This window comes from Kryptolebias marmoratus, linkage group LG2, assembly GCF_001649575.2.
Source record: "Kryptolebias marmoratus isolate JLee-2015 linkage group LG2, ASM164957v2, whole genome shotgun sequence".
In the NCBI taxonomy this organism is placed as follows: Eukaryota; Metazoa; Chordata; class Actinopteri; order Cyprinodontiformes; family Rivulidae; genus Kryptolebias; species Kryptolebias marmoratus.
Genome location: NC_051431.1, coordinates 25,480,387 through 25,497,677, shown reverse-complemented (window position 1 = coordinate 25,497,677; position 17,291 = coordinate 25,480,387). Strand labels below are relative to the sequence as shown.

Genomic DNA, 17,291 nt, shown 5'->3' with positions numbered 1-17,291 from the left:
TGGCTGTAGTTTGTGCACACAAACACTAAAGGTCACTGATAGAAGCTGGACTGCACTTTGTGTGCATCTGATTGAATCAATCACAAACTGACTGAAGGGCTAATATTTATCAAGTTCAATGTAAAGGCTGGGGTGGAAGAGGTTTCTTAGAATGCCTGAGGTTGAAATACAACTTTGTGGGCCTGCTGTGACTAAAAAAAAAAAAATCTCACTTCTGGGATTGAATGGTTCATGCCACAGTAGCTGTCTGCCAAGTAAAACCTAAAATCAAGGTGAAGTTCTCATGCTACAAACCTTTTCTGTTTTTCTAAGCTTTAGAAAAGCTATCTTTTATCTTGTGATTTCATCAAGTCTTTGTTTTTTCTTTTTTTTTTTTTTTTACACATCACATTTAGAGAAAATCTTGAAGCCTAACTTAACTGTGACTTTCAGTATGTAGCTTGTGACTAATCGGGGCTTTTTTCCCCTAAAACTTCTTTGGAAAGTGTTTTAAGTGCCCACTGAGGAGCAGAAACTATTCAAACAATCTTAAAACACAACGATAATATCATTTTATTGTGTTTTCATTTGGCCCACATACTGTTGTCATCCCATCTTTCCTGGAAAACCAGACATTAAATAAACAATTATTTATTTGCTTTCTCTTATGTACAGAGGCAGTAATGTAGATACTGGTCTTATAATAAACCTAACCCAGACAAAAATTATGATGTCTTTGAAATGAACTATGCTTGAATTCAGTTTCATTGAGTGTTAACTAAGACCGGCAACAAAAGGGCAGATTTAAGTTGTGTGTCCTCTGTCACATGGCAGTGGTACAGTGTCATACATGTTGGCATAACACAGTTTGTCCGCCTCTGGTTGTGGCAGAAACCTGACTGGAAATACAGATGTCATTTTGACAGTTGTGTGGACCTTCCTCCACCTCCTGCTCCTCCAGGATTTCACCTGCTGCCAGACTAATATTGCAGAGCGAGCAGCATTATGCATGAATCACCTCCAGGGAAAACAGAGCCCTGGCTTGTTGGGAACTGTACAGCGCTTTACAGAAACTAGAGAAACTGCACGTTCTGCGAAAAATCCAGCGCAAATGCTGAGTGCTGACAGAATAACTTGGCTGAAATTTGCTGAACAAGCTGAAACGGAGGTGAAGCAGAACACTAGACAAAAACTAAAGGGAGCAAAACAGTAGCTAAAAGCTAAATGTGACAAAAAGATAGCTAAAAGCTAAATGTGACAAAAAGATAGCTAAAAGCTAAATGTAGCAAAATGGCAACTAGAAGCTAAAAGTAGCAAAAGGCTAGCTAAAAGCTAAAGTAGCAAAGGGTAACTAAAAGCTAAAAGTATGGAAATGGTAGCTAGAAGCTAAAGTAGTAAAAGGTTAGCTATATGTAGCAAAAGGCTAGCTAAAAGCAGCAAAAGGTTAGCTAAAAGTAGCAAAAGGCTAGCTAATAGCAGCAAAAGGTTAGCTATAAGTAGCAAAAGGCTAGCTAAAAGTAGCAAAAGGATAGCTAAAAGCAGCAAAAGGCTAGCTAAAAGCAGCAAAAGGCTAGCTAAAAGCAGCAAAAGGTTAGCTAAAACCAGCAAAAAGTTAGCTAAAAGCTAAAGTAGCAAAAGGTTACTAAAAGCTAAAAGTAGCAAAGAGTATATAAAAGCTAAAAGTAAGGGAACAACAGCTAAAATCTAAAAGTAGCATAAGAATACACAATGGAGCAAGTACCCTGAAGCAGATTTCAAAGGGAACAATGTTTTTGAAGGAATTGAATGGATCTCGGTATATTTTCATGAAGAATATATGACAAGTAAAGTTAAATATTTTGAAAAGTGTAAAAATAACATAACCCAAACATCGATAGCACTCATCAGTTGAATGTGTTAATGGATAAAATAGCATAAAGTCTGCAGAAGCAGTCAGATTGCAAAAAACATGGAAAGAAAAATAGAAACAATAGTGTGAATGCTTTTTCAGCATTTACACAGTAATTTTCTGTCTCCTCAGGGTGTGTGTGGATGTGTGTGTGTGTGTGTGTGTGTGTGTGTGTGTGTGTGTAATGAGACAAGGAGAGCATGCTTATTTGCCACAGGCTGGCAATATGGTTTCCTAATAGCAACATGATGCTGCAGCATGAATATCCTCCATTTCCTGATAGAAAGTGTCCAGCTGGTGGATACGTTGAGGTAAATGAGCATATAGCAAATGGCTGACCTGTGAAGCCCAACTCATCATACACAAGTCCAAGTTTCACTGAGTATCACCTTAATAATTCCAAAGTCTCATCTTTGGAGTGGAAATGATATTCATAAAACTTTTCCTCTGTGGCTCAGCAGGAGGAAGAACTGTCACTCTCACTGATGACATTGCAGTATGCCAAGATGACAACAAAGGCAGCCCTCATCTTCTTGATCTCCTCTAGTTTTATGCTGATCTGCTGCCATTTTGCTTTTTTGTAAGAAGAGGCTTTTTTTTTCTCCTGGCAAGCCATGATTGTTGAGTTCTTTTTTAATTGTACTGTCAAAAACTTTAACAGGCTGATGGAAGTAGCTGCACAGTGGTGGTTAGCAATCCTGGTTTTAGTGTTTTTATGTTGAGTTTGCATGTTGTCTCTGGAGTTTGCATGTTGTCTCTTATCTTTTCCTGTTCAAAAGTTCTGGATCACCCGTCTTGTCTCTCGCAAGACAAAAGAAATAAAGTTTGCTAAACGATTTGGCTAATTTCTTATGAGATAACCACACACATAAAACTATCAACATTTATTTTCTACATTTCAAAAGATTCCACAATTAAATGAACAAATTTTTATCTCTGTATAAATCATGTTTTTATGAGTCTTAGGGTGTATTCACACCTGATAGTCTGGTAGAGTCGGTTTGATTTGGGACCAAAATGTCAATATTTGTTTCATTTTCAGCTGCTGTGGTTCTCATTCACACTGCACTGAGTCAATCGAGCCAAACCCTTCAGCGACCTGTTCCATCCCTCGCCTGTGGTGGCGCTGCACCAAGAACTACTGAAGGAAACGACATGAAAACTTCTGAAGAAGACACTGAGCACAACTTCCTTCTTCTGGAAAAGTAAACAAAAATAGAGTGGCGACTAATTTTAGGGGTTTAAGGATTTCTGTTTTGTCTGTGGTACATGTGCCAAACAAACATTTTACCTCCTCTTTACTCCACGTCTGACCACGAGTCATTTCTCCCTCTAGTGGTAGAAAGGCATGTTTGTTTTGGTTGTATTTACCCAGAAAGCCCTGTTCTATAGTCAGCTTCCTGCTTTTGGAGCTATTGCTCAAAGAGTTTGGCTCGATTGACTCGGTGCAGTGTGAATGAGAACCGCAGCAGCTGAAAATGGAACAAATGTTGACATTTTGGTCCCCAATGAAACCAAGTCTACTGAGCTATCAGGTGTGAATAGAAGAAGCATAAAAACAGTCTATCTCTACTACTTAGATGTCCCAGAGCAGCAGGGGTGTCCAATCCTGGTCCTTGAGGGCCACTATCCTGCATGTTTTACTTGTTTTCCTGCTCCAACACACCTGATTCAACGGTTAAATTATCTCTTCATGTTCTGCAGAAGCCTGTTTATCACCCATTGATTCAAATCAGGTGTGTTGGAGCAGAGAAACAAGTAAAACATGCAGGATGGTGGCCCTCCAGGACCAGGATTTGCCACTCCTGTCCTAGAGTCTGAAAGCCTTGATATGTAAACAATTATCAAAGATCATACCAAGAATCAGTCAATGTAGAAAGACTTTTTTTAGACAAAACAATTGCTGAAGGATGATGGTAGGTCAAAGGTCATGGGGGGGGGGGGGGTTCTTAATGCTACAGTCTCCACTCTGACTTGGGAACACCTTGAGATTTCCACAAAGGGGAACAATGTTATAGGGAAAAGGGATGTCATTTTCCTTTCAGGACCTGACCTCTGCAATCCAAACATGGATAGGTGGAAGAGGATTGATGGACGGACGGTCTTTCTCGCTGAAGAACCATGAATACCAAACGGTTCGGAAATCACTTTAAAATCTTGTCAGACTGATGGACAGCAACAGTTATGCCTCCAGGATTGCTGCTGACATATTTTCCTCTTTAGTATTGTATGTATTACCGGTGAGGAGCAGATGATTCTTTTTGTCGTATCTTGAAACAGGAAGTCACGGGACTGAAGCAAGGTGTCGTTTTTCTTTCTTTTGGTCACGACTGCACGCTCACAGTGCTTCATATGCAAAGTGAACAGAAGTCCAACCAAGTCAAGACAAGTCACTCCCCTATATGCTCTAACAAGCATAAGTCCCCACAGTGATTCTGTGATTCTGCTTTACTGACAGTGTTTTCTTATAACCCACTTTACAACAAGGGCAGGGAGGGGAAAAAAATAAGACATGACATGTAAAAACAGTAAAGGAACAGACAAACAGAGTCATGCTGGGAGAAAGATAAGGAGCATATCTGGGGGGTAGGGAAAGAGAAGGCGTAATGAAAGGCGGAGAACGAAAACATCGGATGCAAGGAGTCTCTCCCAGGACCCGGGGTAAGATTTGTGCGGGCTGGGAGGAACAGCCGAGGCAGGTCTGTCTGAAGTCAGCACTGAAAAGCAGGCAGGCACACACACGCTATCCCACACGTGTCAGAAGCTCATTCACAGACGACAGATATGCACAAAGCTTGTCCTTACACAACACCAAAAAAACTCACTGCGTGCACACACACACACACACACAGCATGGGAGCTGTGAGTCATGTTCAGCTGAAGCTGTCTCTGTCTCTCTGAGATCAGCTCTCTAACTTAGTAACAAATGTTTTCCTGCTTCCAGTGACAGCCTTATAGAAACGTATATCCCCCCCCTCGTTTTCCATTCTTAAGCTAACGATCTCCTGGCTGCAGCTTCACATTTAATGGGCAGAAATGAGAGTGGTATTGATCTTCTCAAGCAACTCTCGGTAAGAAGGGAAAGGATGTTTATCAAAAATGTCGAACTATTCCCTCAGTGACTCACTGGAGAATGGCGAGGAAGATCACTTTTCTACATCAAGCTGACAGGCATGCGATGCCTGCTGCGTTTATTCCATTCTTTGGGACTTCTTGAATTGATTTAACACCGGCTAAACTGGGAAATATCGCTCTAAGTTTCACAGTGAAACTAATTTCATCCAGGCCTTTTATTGCTGACTAAGCCTGGTTGCTTGTTTTTTTTGTGTGTTTTTTTTCTCTGTATCTGACACTCTTACAGATGTGGAACAGAAGACTGTATTTGGACTGAAATACTAAAAACGGAACTAAAAAAAAAAAGATATAGACACTGCTTGTGAAAATGCATTATTATCGCGCCTGTATGTGCGGGTTTGTTTGTCTGTAGTGTTAGCAAAATATCACTTAAAACAGAGGACAGGTTTTAGTTAAACTATTAGAAAGTACTCATTGGATATACATCAGTAACTAATTAACTTTTGGAGTCAACACCATTCAAGACGGCCACAGCTATATAACCTTAGCAAACACAAAACAGCTCTAGCTCAGCCAGTTTTACACATATTGAGCTAAAATGTGGTGTGGTAGTAGCTAAGAGTCATCCTCAGCACATTCTATGAGCGCTATCATGTCTCTCAAGATCTCACAACATCGCATGACATCCCACATAATGTCATTTACAAGGTTTAACCAAAACAACTATAACTAGAACTAGAACTGTCCCTTCCTATCATAAGATGATTTTAGTTGAAATCTTTGGTATGAAAGGCGATATGAATTCTTGTAAGGAGTGCTCTTGTAAGGTGTTTTATTCTTTGAATGTTAGATAAGCCTCAGTGTTTAACTAAGGCATTGTTTACATTGTACTGTAGGCGGGGTCATGGTGGTTATGGTAAAAACAGGATTGCGTGCTAAAGCAAAGTAATGAGTTTATGTCCTAAAAGTCAGATGGTTTAGTTGTTCTGACCTTAGTGAGTATAGATGTTACAAATAAAGTCGCTGTCCCATTTATTTGGGTTTGATACACAAAACCAACTGCTCACACTCTCTTTTTAGGCCATGTTTCCAGTCAAAACTGTTTTATTTTTAAACTATAACATCAAAAAAAATTATTAAAAAAAACACATTCCTCAAGAGAGCCTGTATGAATTTCAAAAGTATCAGGCAGATAGTAATTATGCTCAGAATAAAAGTATGTTAGGCATGAATGCCTCCACCCTGCTCCAAGCTGAAGGAAATGCAACAGAATTTAACAGGAAATGGAGTAATGGTACCTACAAAATAAAAGCACGGAAATTACCACATTTATAAAACAAACTTTAGACAACAAGAATCACCTGAAATATCCATTATATCCTGCCACCAAATGTGAAAGCAGGGCGATAATGTTTTTGCGTGTGTGTTTGTTTGTCTAAATTGTTAGCGTAAAATCTCCTGAACCACTAGATGGATTTGAATGAAGCTTTCAGAAAGTAACCATTGAATAAACTTCTACAGCTGAGTAACCTGGCCCCCTATTTGTGAGCAAAATGTCTCATGAATCTCATGACCGCTTTTAATGAAACTCTTAGGAATCATATATATCTCCAGCTGATTACATTTTGGATTATTCAAGATGGCCACCACAGCTAATCAACATGAGCCAGCACAAAAATGGTTATATTACTTAGTCGGTTTTACAGATGTTGAGCTAAAACCTGGTGTGGTAGTAGCTGAGAGTAATCGTCAACATATACAGCGCCATCTCAACACTGTCTAATAGTAAAATTAGCTCATGAACCAAATGGCAGGTTTTAAATAAACATTCAGAAAGTAATCAGTGGATGTGCCTCTACAGCTGATTGACATTTGGGGGTCAACCTATGTCAAAATGGCTGCCTTTGCCAATACAAAAAAAATGGTTATAATTTACTCTAAATTACTGACAGTAACATTTATAAGCCAGTAGCTGAGAGTCATCCTCAACCCATTCTCGGAGCATTAACACAACTTGGTAGATGTGGCAGCCATCTTGAATTAGCTGCAGATATGCCTCTCTTCAAGGAATGCTCGGCCGCCTAATAATAACAAGAATTTCACGATATGTCTAAATATCCGCGCATTACGTGCCAGCGCTTTAGATGTAAAATATAATTTCATAGTAAAAGTTATATTTTTAAAAATATTTTGACCGGAAGTAGCGCCGGTACTCCGGCTAGCTTGACGCGAATCACCTTTTCTTGATCCCGGCCGTCCAGCCAATCAGCGGCTGTCAGGGACACATGAACGGTGAGAATATATCCACGGCGCAGGCTACATTCAGGACGAACAAAGGAGGAAAGCCGCCCGTTCCTTCCTCGGTGTCCTTTCACTTCTTCCCCCTACTCAACAAAGACACACACCAGCCTCGTCTTTTAGCCTTTTCCACCATTATTCATCTCCCCGAAGTATCACGCGTCACTGCGTGTTTACTTCGAGCGGTGGGTTTCCTCGAGGAGATACGAACCAATTCGTGAGAGTTTTTTTTTTTTTTTGTCGGGTCGCCTGGGTTTTCCCGAAACCTTTCCTGGATGTACTCATTCGAGGGCTGCGTATGGTAAGTTTGTGTTTCTTGCCGGTTTAACAGTGAATCTGTATTTAACGAAAACAGCCATGAAAGTGACATAACCCGTACTACCATGTCGCTTTGCTTTACGGAAAGCAGAAAAGTTTTCAAAGTGAACTTTTTCCCGAGGGGCAGTGAACGCACCGAGAAATTCTTTTTGTCGCCCAGCCGTGAAACTTTACCTCAGTGCGCCAGATCTGTGCGGCTTTTTCCACAAGTCTGATGCGTGTTTGTGTAGTTCTCACTCCGCGGTTTTAGTTTATTTTACCCGAGCAGCCAGCTTATGTATTTAAAACCTGTTGAACAGCAACGACTGGCAAAACAGAACTTTTTATGAGTCAGTTTTATGTGGCTTTACTTTTGTTTCCTGGGTCCAAAGTGATGCATAAACATTCAGAAGACAGAGAAACAGCAAATCAAGTCGTGTAGAGTTAGGCAGAGTTAATTGTTGTTTGCTTTCTTTCATGAAGAAACATGACATTTGGGAATGTCTACCTTCTGTGTGAAAATACTCTTATCTTGGCTTTTATTTGAATGAATTGTGGGTGTAGGGTAGAGCTGCAAATGGTCCCATTTAAATAAGGAATAGTCAGTACTTGAAGCTAAAAAGACATGTTCCTCGTTAGGTCTATAAGGAACACTGAATTTGATCCTTATTTTTAAGAGCAAGTGCAAATTTGTTTATAGATGATGAATGAAACGGGGCAGGGATTTTTGTCTAATCGTAAAGAATCATGTTTTTTTCTGCAGGGAACAATGTTGAACACAGGTTATTAAGAACATTGTTATTTAGGCTGCGTCCTGTCTGTTAAATTGGACAAGCTTTAATTTAAAGTGACAGCAGGTTTCAGACACAAACCACTGAAATTACATTTCTGTGAAAAAAGCGATGCGAGGGGCTATTAACTGCTGTAGGAGCTGAAACTGAGTTATTATTAAAACTAAAAGAAGCAGAGCACCACCTATAAGCTAAAAAGATCAAAATGCTAGCTAAAAGATTAAAACGCAAAATGCCAGCTAAAAGCTAAATGTAGCAAAAGCTAACTAAAGGGGGCAATATGGTAGCTAAAATTAGCAAGATGCTGGTCAAAATAAGCAAGATGCTAGCTACAAGTAGCAAAATGCCAGTGAAAATAAGCAAGATTGTAGCTAAAGGCTAAGTTTAACAAAAGGCTAGCTAAAAGAGCAAAATGGTAGCTAAAGTTAGTAAGAGGCTGGCTAAAATAAGCAAGATGCTAGCTAAAGGCTAAGTGTAACAAAAGGCTGACTAAAATGAGCAAAATGGTAACTAAAATGAGCAAAATAGTAGATAAAGTTAGCAAGAGGCTGGCTAAAATAAGCAAGATGCTAACTACAAGTAGCAAAATGCCAGTGAAAATGAGCAAGATTGTAGCTAAAGGCTAAGTTTAACAAAAGGCTAGCTAAAAGAGCAAAATGGTAGCTAAAGTTAGTAAGAGGCTGGCTAAAATAAGCAAGATGCTAGCTAAAGGCTAAGTGTAACAAAAGGCTGACTAAAAGGAGCAAAATGGTAACGAAAAGCTTAGAGTTGAAAAATGCTAGCTAAGAGTAGCAAAAGGGCAGCTAAGAGCTAAATGTACATAAGACGAGCGATAAGCTTAAAGAAGCAAAATGATATCGAGAGGCTAAAAGTAGCAAAACTGACACTGGTTCTTGTTTTTAGTTTTTAATTCTTCTAACATGAGGCCTGTTGAATTCTCTTTCATGACGCCACTCTTCTATAAACGGCGTCTCGCAGCTGAATATTATCTATACGACAAAGTACCCAGTCTCTCTGAACCACCCTGTTTACTCAGTGTTTATAACTTCAATTTCTGGAAGTTGGCAACACTGGTTTAACGAAAGGGAAAGACTTTAGTGTTAGGACTGGAGTCGCATGCACAATTTGCTTTAATGTTTTCATTTTTTTAATTAATTTTTAAATAGACAAGCATGATTCCAGGTGAGCCACTAATTATTTTTCTTTCAGTAACCATTTGATTCGAGTTCGCCCGCGAGTCAAGACTAAGTGTTTTGTCTTTGCCCACACCATCTGCTTCGGCCTGCTGGGCACCGGCAGCCTACTGTTCAGATCAAGTGTGATAAAGGATCGTGTGGGTGGACCAGCAGCAGATGGTGAGATGGAGAACATACCTGGCTGATGTGTTTGCTTGGCTGACCGTTGTCATTGTTGGGCTTCTTTTCAGTTATGGAGCATGTAATAAACAGGACCTCCTCGTCTGATGAACTCCATTCTGATCAGTATGACAAATGGTATTAAATGTTAATTAGTTGTTCTCAACACACAGTAATTACCCACTTCACTCCATTTCCAGCTCTTGGGGGGGATTTGGAATCGGGTTTAACTGATAAGTCATTATTCAGATGTCCCCACGTGGTCACTTGTGACTAAAAGCTTCAGTAATAATACCTTTTGGCACTTCTTACCAATTCTAATATAAATACTCATCTCATCGAAACAGCAACTTCTTTTAGACTTGAACTGCTTTGGATTAGTCTGACAGCAAGTAAACATGCAGTCATCAAGTCTAGACTAGATAGCGTTTGTGTTTATTCTTGTGAATGCTACAGAACTATCAAGAAGAAGCCTCTTGCTGTTCTTTATAACACCCACTGTTCAAAATAGATAACTGTGATACCAGGTGATCACATCCACTTTAGCTCTTAGTGTCACTGTTGTTGGTGTAATCAAATAACGCTGCAATTAATATTAACATAGATGTAATCAGTGTCACTTCTGTTAGTTTGCTAACAGTTATAGGGGGTAAGTATTTAGTCATTATTCTGCATCTCACACCTGCTTAAACACACACAAATACAGCAGCGGAGATGTATAATCAGAGCCCAGGCTGTTTTCAGCGCATGGGGCACTGCAGCCGTCGTGCCTGATGCTGACTCAGTAGAATGTTAATGTTGTGAAATCCCATTAAGAGCAATCCGGTGCTGAGCGGGGCCTGGCCTGGGCTTTAAGAGACAGCAGGCCAGTTTAAAAGGTCAGCTGTGCCTTTGTGTTTATGTCGTCTGAGAGAATCGAACCACTTCAGGGCCTCTCACTGCGTCGAGCTGCTCTTAAATAACTTCCCCTTGTTTTGTTGCTCAACAAGGCGGTTTACAGTCCTTTTTGTGCTAGTGTCACTGATGGGAAGTCATTTTTTATGAGACTTTGGTACAGTGAGTAAATTGTGTGTGTGTGTGAAACAACTAATTTCTCTGCCCTCATGGGGTTGACTGAAGTGTCTCATTTCCCCTCTGCATTCACCTGTGTCACTGGCTGGCAGATGAGCCATTTTGACAGCTTTATAGTATCATAGGTCTTGTGGGCTCAGTTATAGTTGCATGTAGTTATGTTTGTGCCTCTTTCGTCTCTCCATGGAGTGAAGGATGGTGGCGGTTCGAAAAAGACACCTGGAACTGCAGGCAATTTTCCAAAAAGCTGAAAGAGTTTTGCTTGTGTAGGTGACAGCACGATTAATTAAAAGTAAACTTCATTCGACAGGAGGCAGACAGCAATTGATTTCACTGCAGTGACTGTAGAACATAAAAAAAACAAAAACCCCAAAGCAACAGAGGGTAAAGAATCGAGTTAAAAACACAATAGTTGAACAAAACAATTGTAAATTTTACTCAGATTTAGTATAAGTTTACCACAAAGTTGAGTTGGACAATGTGACCCAAAACTAATGTTGCCAAAATTTAGGGCTGTATTGTCCCTCCAGGTTTTTGTGATCGTTGTGGGCCAAAATGTAGAATTATAGGCACCATTTGTCAGTGATTTTGTTGATAGACTTTTTTCCAAAAAGGTACAGAATTTGTACATTTGTTAAAGTGTTCTTAAAATATTTTTTTTGTTATTTTTAAATGCACCAAACAAAAATGTAGTAATAGAAAAATAAACCTGGCACAAAATGCACTGTTAGCTCATTTGTATGAACTTTCTCCTCTGCAGCAGTGACGCCTTATCTGTCACCTGCCAGAAGAACAATGTCTGTCTGGAAGTGTTTGTGTGATCATTTGTTTGTTGTGTTAGCAGAGTATCTTGTAAACCACTGAACAGATTAACGAAACTTTGAGAAAGTAATCACTGAATACACATCTACAATCGGTGTTTGGAGTCAGCCCAATTCTAGATGGCTGTCACCAAAAACTAACCCTAAAGTTTTACAGATATAGAGCTAAAATTTGGCAAGATAGAAGCTGAGATTTATACCCCATTTGTATTTCAGTTGCACAAGCAGCTTAAACATTGGCACTGATTGTTAGTCTACACTTTGTCTGTTAGCAAAATATACCATGAACCACTGGATGGAGTTGAATCAAACTCACATAAACATCTACACCTAATTAACCTTTGGAGTTTCCCCCAAAACAAGATGTCCACCACAGCTAAGTAACCTTAGCAAACACAAAAATGGCTTTAATTCAATCAGTTTCACAGATGTAGACCTACAATCTGTTGTGTTAGTAGCTAAGAGTCAAACAGTATTACTGATAATTTGTAAGTCACTGAACTGTGATTGTTTACATTTCACATGCTGTACAGACTTTCTGTGGATTTGTACACCGGACTGTTCCAAGTCAGTTCTGCTCGTTATATTCTGTAGATGTGAGTGAAACAGAATGGGGTAATCAGCCGTCGACGCCTATCTCTGCTGTGAGCTAGATCCTCTTCACACTCTTTAGCAGATAATAAATGTTTCTCCCAGGGAAATGCTAAACAGAGACACTAGTTATGGGGTTAGTTATGTCTTTCCAAGCTGAGAGTGATGTGGCGCGCACGCTCTCCTCCTGGAAGAACCTTCCGCCCACGCTTCTGTGCTCATGCACTGATGCTTTGCTGCTCTGAGCTACAAACTACTTAGAATGAAAATGACTCCCAACGATTTATTCTCCCCTCGGTACTCAATGTAGATTTGCATAATGCTGTAATTTCCAGCTTTGAAGGCAGTGACACAGAGCTCCTATTGAGATGTAGTTAATAATGCAATCCACTCGCATGTGTTGAGCAGCAACTTGTGCGGCGACAGAATTTGCCTGTCAACCCTCTTAACGGGTCCAATAAAGTGGGTAGATAGTCGGATTCTTTTGTTCCTGCCGTAACAACAAGCCATGCAAAACAATGAGGCCAAACCACAGGGTCAGTGTGAGGGCAGGATCCACATGCACATCTACGGCAGGGCGGCTCAGCTCACGTGACCCAATGTGCAGTCTGAAATGGTGGCCCGAAAGCCAACCTCAGTGTCATCAAACTTATATGGGGCTTAGTAGGAGCACACATGCACAAACGTTCTGTAAGAAAAATAACTAAGCGCATCCAGTTTGTGCTCCATATTTATTCACATGTAAATCTGTTCAGGACATTCAGCATTGGTGTAAGCTGGTATCAGTTGCATGGAGTACTTCTTTGTGTGTGTAGGCAGTTCAAGCTCAGGGGGTGTAGTTCTTAAAGTTAAAAAAAAAATTGCTGCTTCAATCCCAGATTTATCCAGTTTCTCAGGCAAGATGCTGAACCCTGAAAGTGTCTTGTGCATGAATGGGATTTCTTTGCAAGAGTCTGGTAATGTGGCAAATCTGCTCGGTCAGTGTGAATATCTGAAAGTAAACAGCAGCACTGCTTAAGGACATCTTTTTGGTGCCAGTAAGGCCTAACTAATGTGTGCCAAAGGCTTTGGTCTTCAGTCTCTCAGATGGACTTTGTGAGAACCAGTTTGATCAAATAGCTTGACAATTTTTGCAGCAGAACCAGCTTAAATCATTTCAATTTTCCAAGACTGACTGACCCTTTTTTTTATATCAAAGTAGTCATGAATATATATATTTTTTTTCTTTACTGAGTTGACTTGTTCTGTAAAAAACATGGATTATTCATGGATTATACATTCTTTATTCTACACATGGCTGAAGTTAAGATGATACTATTATGGCATAGAAACGGATAAAGATTACTGTAACGTTAAAGTTATTCTATTTGCGTAACCTTTCCTCATTTAACTTTTTAATTAGGAAGAGTAAAGTCAACAACACGACAAGGCATTTATACACATGTGCAAACATTCGCCCTATTAAACATTTTAATATTAAGAGATGGTTATGAATCAACATTTAATAAATGCACAGGAGGGTTCAAAGAGAGAGGAGCTCCATTTACTTCAGTAAGGCAAGAAATTACTTCCTGAACCCCCAGACATTCCCAAACAACAGGGATGCAGCTTAGCCTCTTTTCTGGGGGAAACCCTGTATCAATGATTAGGATTTCTCAAAGTCCTCTCAAAATAACACCACATTTTTCCCCAATCAGGTTCAGAACCAAGAATGTATAAATCCTCCTCCCAAGCTTTCATTCCCAAAGAGGGCATAATATTCTGGCCTGTCAATTTGTTATAAATCTATGAATCAGTCTTTCTGGACGCGTCTTGTAACCAGTGGGAAACTGGGTGGTCACTCAGCTCTAATCCCCAAGGGACTCCACCTGCCCTCCACCTGCCCTGATAAGCAGACCTTATCCTTAAATAGAAAAACAAAGAAATCCTATCAATATTATGTTTTGACACCAACTCCTGGAATCTAAAGATAGAGGTCTCCCCACTAATGTCTCGTAGAGTTTTATTATCCCAGTTCCTGTTGTAAAATAGCTTCCCTCTTGACAAAAGAAGGCTATTATTCCACAAGGGTGTGGATGTGTACCACTTACTTTATTTTTAGATGCTTTTCTATTTCTGTAACCTTTTTACAGAAAAAATGGCTATTAAGCCATGACTGCAACAGAAGATGTGACACAACAAAAAAAGTAAACAAGTATTAACAAGTATTAATTCTGTCAAAATAATTAAAAAAAATTCTTTATTGTTAGTTTGTCCCAGCTGCTGTTATGAAATAGATGTAGTTGATCAGGGTGGCAAGGTTTCAATTTTTAACCTTAAATAATTAAACGGCACAAAGCTCGCCAGTCAGCGCCACCGGCCTTGTAATCCCGAGGCTGCAGGTTGGAGCCCAGGATCCATCAGGAAGGGTGTCTGGCATAAAACATTTGCCAAATCTGTGTGCGTTTGCTTGCTGTACTGACCCCAGCAGATGGGAGCACCTTAAAAAGAAATAAAACAACGTCGAAAAGAGTGATTATTTGTGGACGGGCCTACATGATGGTCTCAAGCCCATCAAGAATGCTGACAGCTTAATTAATCATCGAAAGACTGGTAATTTTAAGAGGCTGTTTCACCTCTTTCTCCATGCTTGGTGGTACAAACCTTTCACAGAGTACAAAGCAGTTCTGGATACATCTGAAAAATAAAAATGACTTCGTAGTGTTTTGTTTTGGGTATTCGGACACCAGGAGCGCTTCTTCCTGTTATCTCGCCAACCCCTCAGAGCCCTTTCCTCGTGTTTCAATGGTCCCATCAGCTGAGCCATTGTTTAGCCATGCCGCGTGGACATGAATAATTGAGTTTTCCCGTGCGCTCAGAGATGTACCACTGGGATCTTGTTGCACCTGTGACGTTCAACGTCTCCCCTGCCTGCTGATTCCTGTGCAAGGTGTTGGTCCTGTCTCAGTACAGTTTAGTTTTAAAAAAAAAAAACACTTGAAGTATCAGAGAATACTTACTGTATTCTGCTTGGAGTTTGCATAAAAAGCAAATATTTGGATTTGTTAGAAATATAAGCTTGTAGATTTCTTCCAGGGGCAGTCATTTAAATATATAAAGTAGATTTGCTGCTGACTCGCAGAACAAGCCAAGTTTTGAGACTTGACTTTTTTTTTTTTTCAGCTCTGGAGCAGAAATAAAAGAGAAGAAAGCAACAAAAAAAACCCGAATTTGCTTTTTAACAATTAGCTTGTTAACCTTCTACTTTCAATGATTTGTTTTTAGGTTTTAATTAAAACTTACTCAAGTCCACTAGCAGAGCGGCCTGCTAATTGTATTTAATACACCCCCTGTTTGACCGTGGCTAATGATTTATTAATTTTCCTTGTAGCTAATAAAGACATAAGTGCTCACATGGCAAATTGTACTAATTCCGCTGCTTGATTCATGCAGCCCAGTTAAACTCCTTGTGTTTGGAGGAAGTCTTGTTGATATTGAAGTTATAACTGCGGTGAATGGATTTGGTCATTGAGGCGAATGCCCCTTCTGGGCATGAATGAATTTTGTTCTAATTTATAAACAAAATATTAAAGTTGTTCGACAGTATTTAGGAACTAATTACCTTTTTTTTATAGTAGTCAATTTTATACCCATCATTACAAGGGTGTCAGGGGACCTTATTGTTCCTGACATTATCCATCTTCACTCTAATAAACATCCTGTATTCTTGTTTATTGCAATATTGAATGGCTGCTCTTTCAGCCTAAATCCATACCGAAGTAAGTCATACCGCAGACACAGTCACTTGAGACTGTTTGGATTGACATGCACAAGGTCAGAAATGACGATCGCCTTTTTTTTTTCCTCCTGAGGTTTTCTGCTTGATAAATGGTTTACTCCCTCTTCCCTGTAGGCCTCATTAAAAATGTCAAATTATTAAAAGCTGCAGTTATCTGTATTTGCCACCCTCTTGACAGATGGGGGGGGGGTCGTCTGGCCTCCTCCAGGGAGCATGCTAAATTGCGACGCAAATTGTTTGCAAACCAAATTGGGTTTGTGCCTTAGTTACTGCAAACTAATTGTCCCATTAACCAGGAGTGGAGAATAAAATGGTAAATAACTGTACTGGTTACAAAACACATGAAGCTGTTACAAGGAGGGCTAAGCAATATGGCTGCCGCTGATGACCTTTTTTTTTTTTCCTTGATTAATTTATCGACTCATTTTTGATTACCTACACAGTTAGATGTGTTTATTTTACTGGTTTAAAATGGGCACGACTTTAAAACCCAGCCCGTTCTGAAACTGCAGCAGCTGCGGACTCTGCTCTGTCCGTCATGACGGTTTATAACTGTGGGTCAGACGGAGCCGACATGAAGTCGACTGATGTATGCAGCACATACTCGTGGTGTGGAGAATTGATTATGTCTCTTGACATGTTTAATAAATTAGAGATAAAGTCATTAAAATTGTGTCGACTAAAAGTATTGATGTAGATAAATTATCAAAATTGACATCGATTAATCAGACTGTTTGCAGCAGCCCTACTGTGCAGGTGATAAATTGGCCTGTGAAAGTATGGTATGTCGTGCTTCTCTTGTGGATAGATTTATATGCTGATGAATGTTTGTTATTCAGATTATGATGACAACAGTTTTCTTCTTGTAGCAATCTCCAGCAGCTTATGGTCTTGATAACAGAGCTGTTTGTGTTGGGTGGAGAGAAGCCAGCCTGCTCTCTCCTCCAGCTACACATAATCTTGCAGTGATCAGTTGAATGTGCTGCTTATTATTATTATTATTATTATTATTATTATTATTATTATTATTATTTCCCATCAATTTAAGAGAGATGCATCATGCTTAAAATATGATTTGTGAAACTTCTCTGTATATTTTGAAAAACCTTGTACAGCTTTTAGATTTTGTGTGCACCTTACTGGAGAAATGCAGTGTTGAATCGCTCAACTTTGATAAAATGTTCTGTGATTTTTAGGAGGCTAAACAGACTCGGTTTTCTAGATTTTAACAAAGGTTGCCTTATTTCACTTTTCTGCCATGTTTCTGCTATACATGCTGTTTTATTTTTAATTTAATTTGGTGTAGACACTAATATCTAAAATATATCACATTGCTGGTGTGAAGTT

The 17,291-nt window shown here is 39.6% G+C and overlaps 1 protein-coding gene across 2 annotated transcripts in view; it reads left to right on the top strand.

Moving 5' to 3' along the window:
* The first annotated feature begins 7,196 nt into the window (after window positions 1–7,196).
* The window catches only part of LOC108239340 (SPRY domain-containing SOCS box protein 4-like), a 42,895-nt gene continuing 32,800 nt past the window's right edge, over window positions 7,197–17,291 (top strand). Inside the window, exon 1 of one of the 2 annotated variants that reach the window (XM_017421997.3) lies at window positions 7,197–7,541. The gene's annotated coding sequence lies outside the window, so the exon portion shown is untranslated. Of the gene's footprint in view, window positions 7,542–9,571; window positions 9,684–17,291 lie in introns of those variants that run through there. The other variant, XM_025007192.2, reaches the window with a different exon arrangement.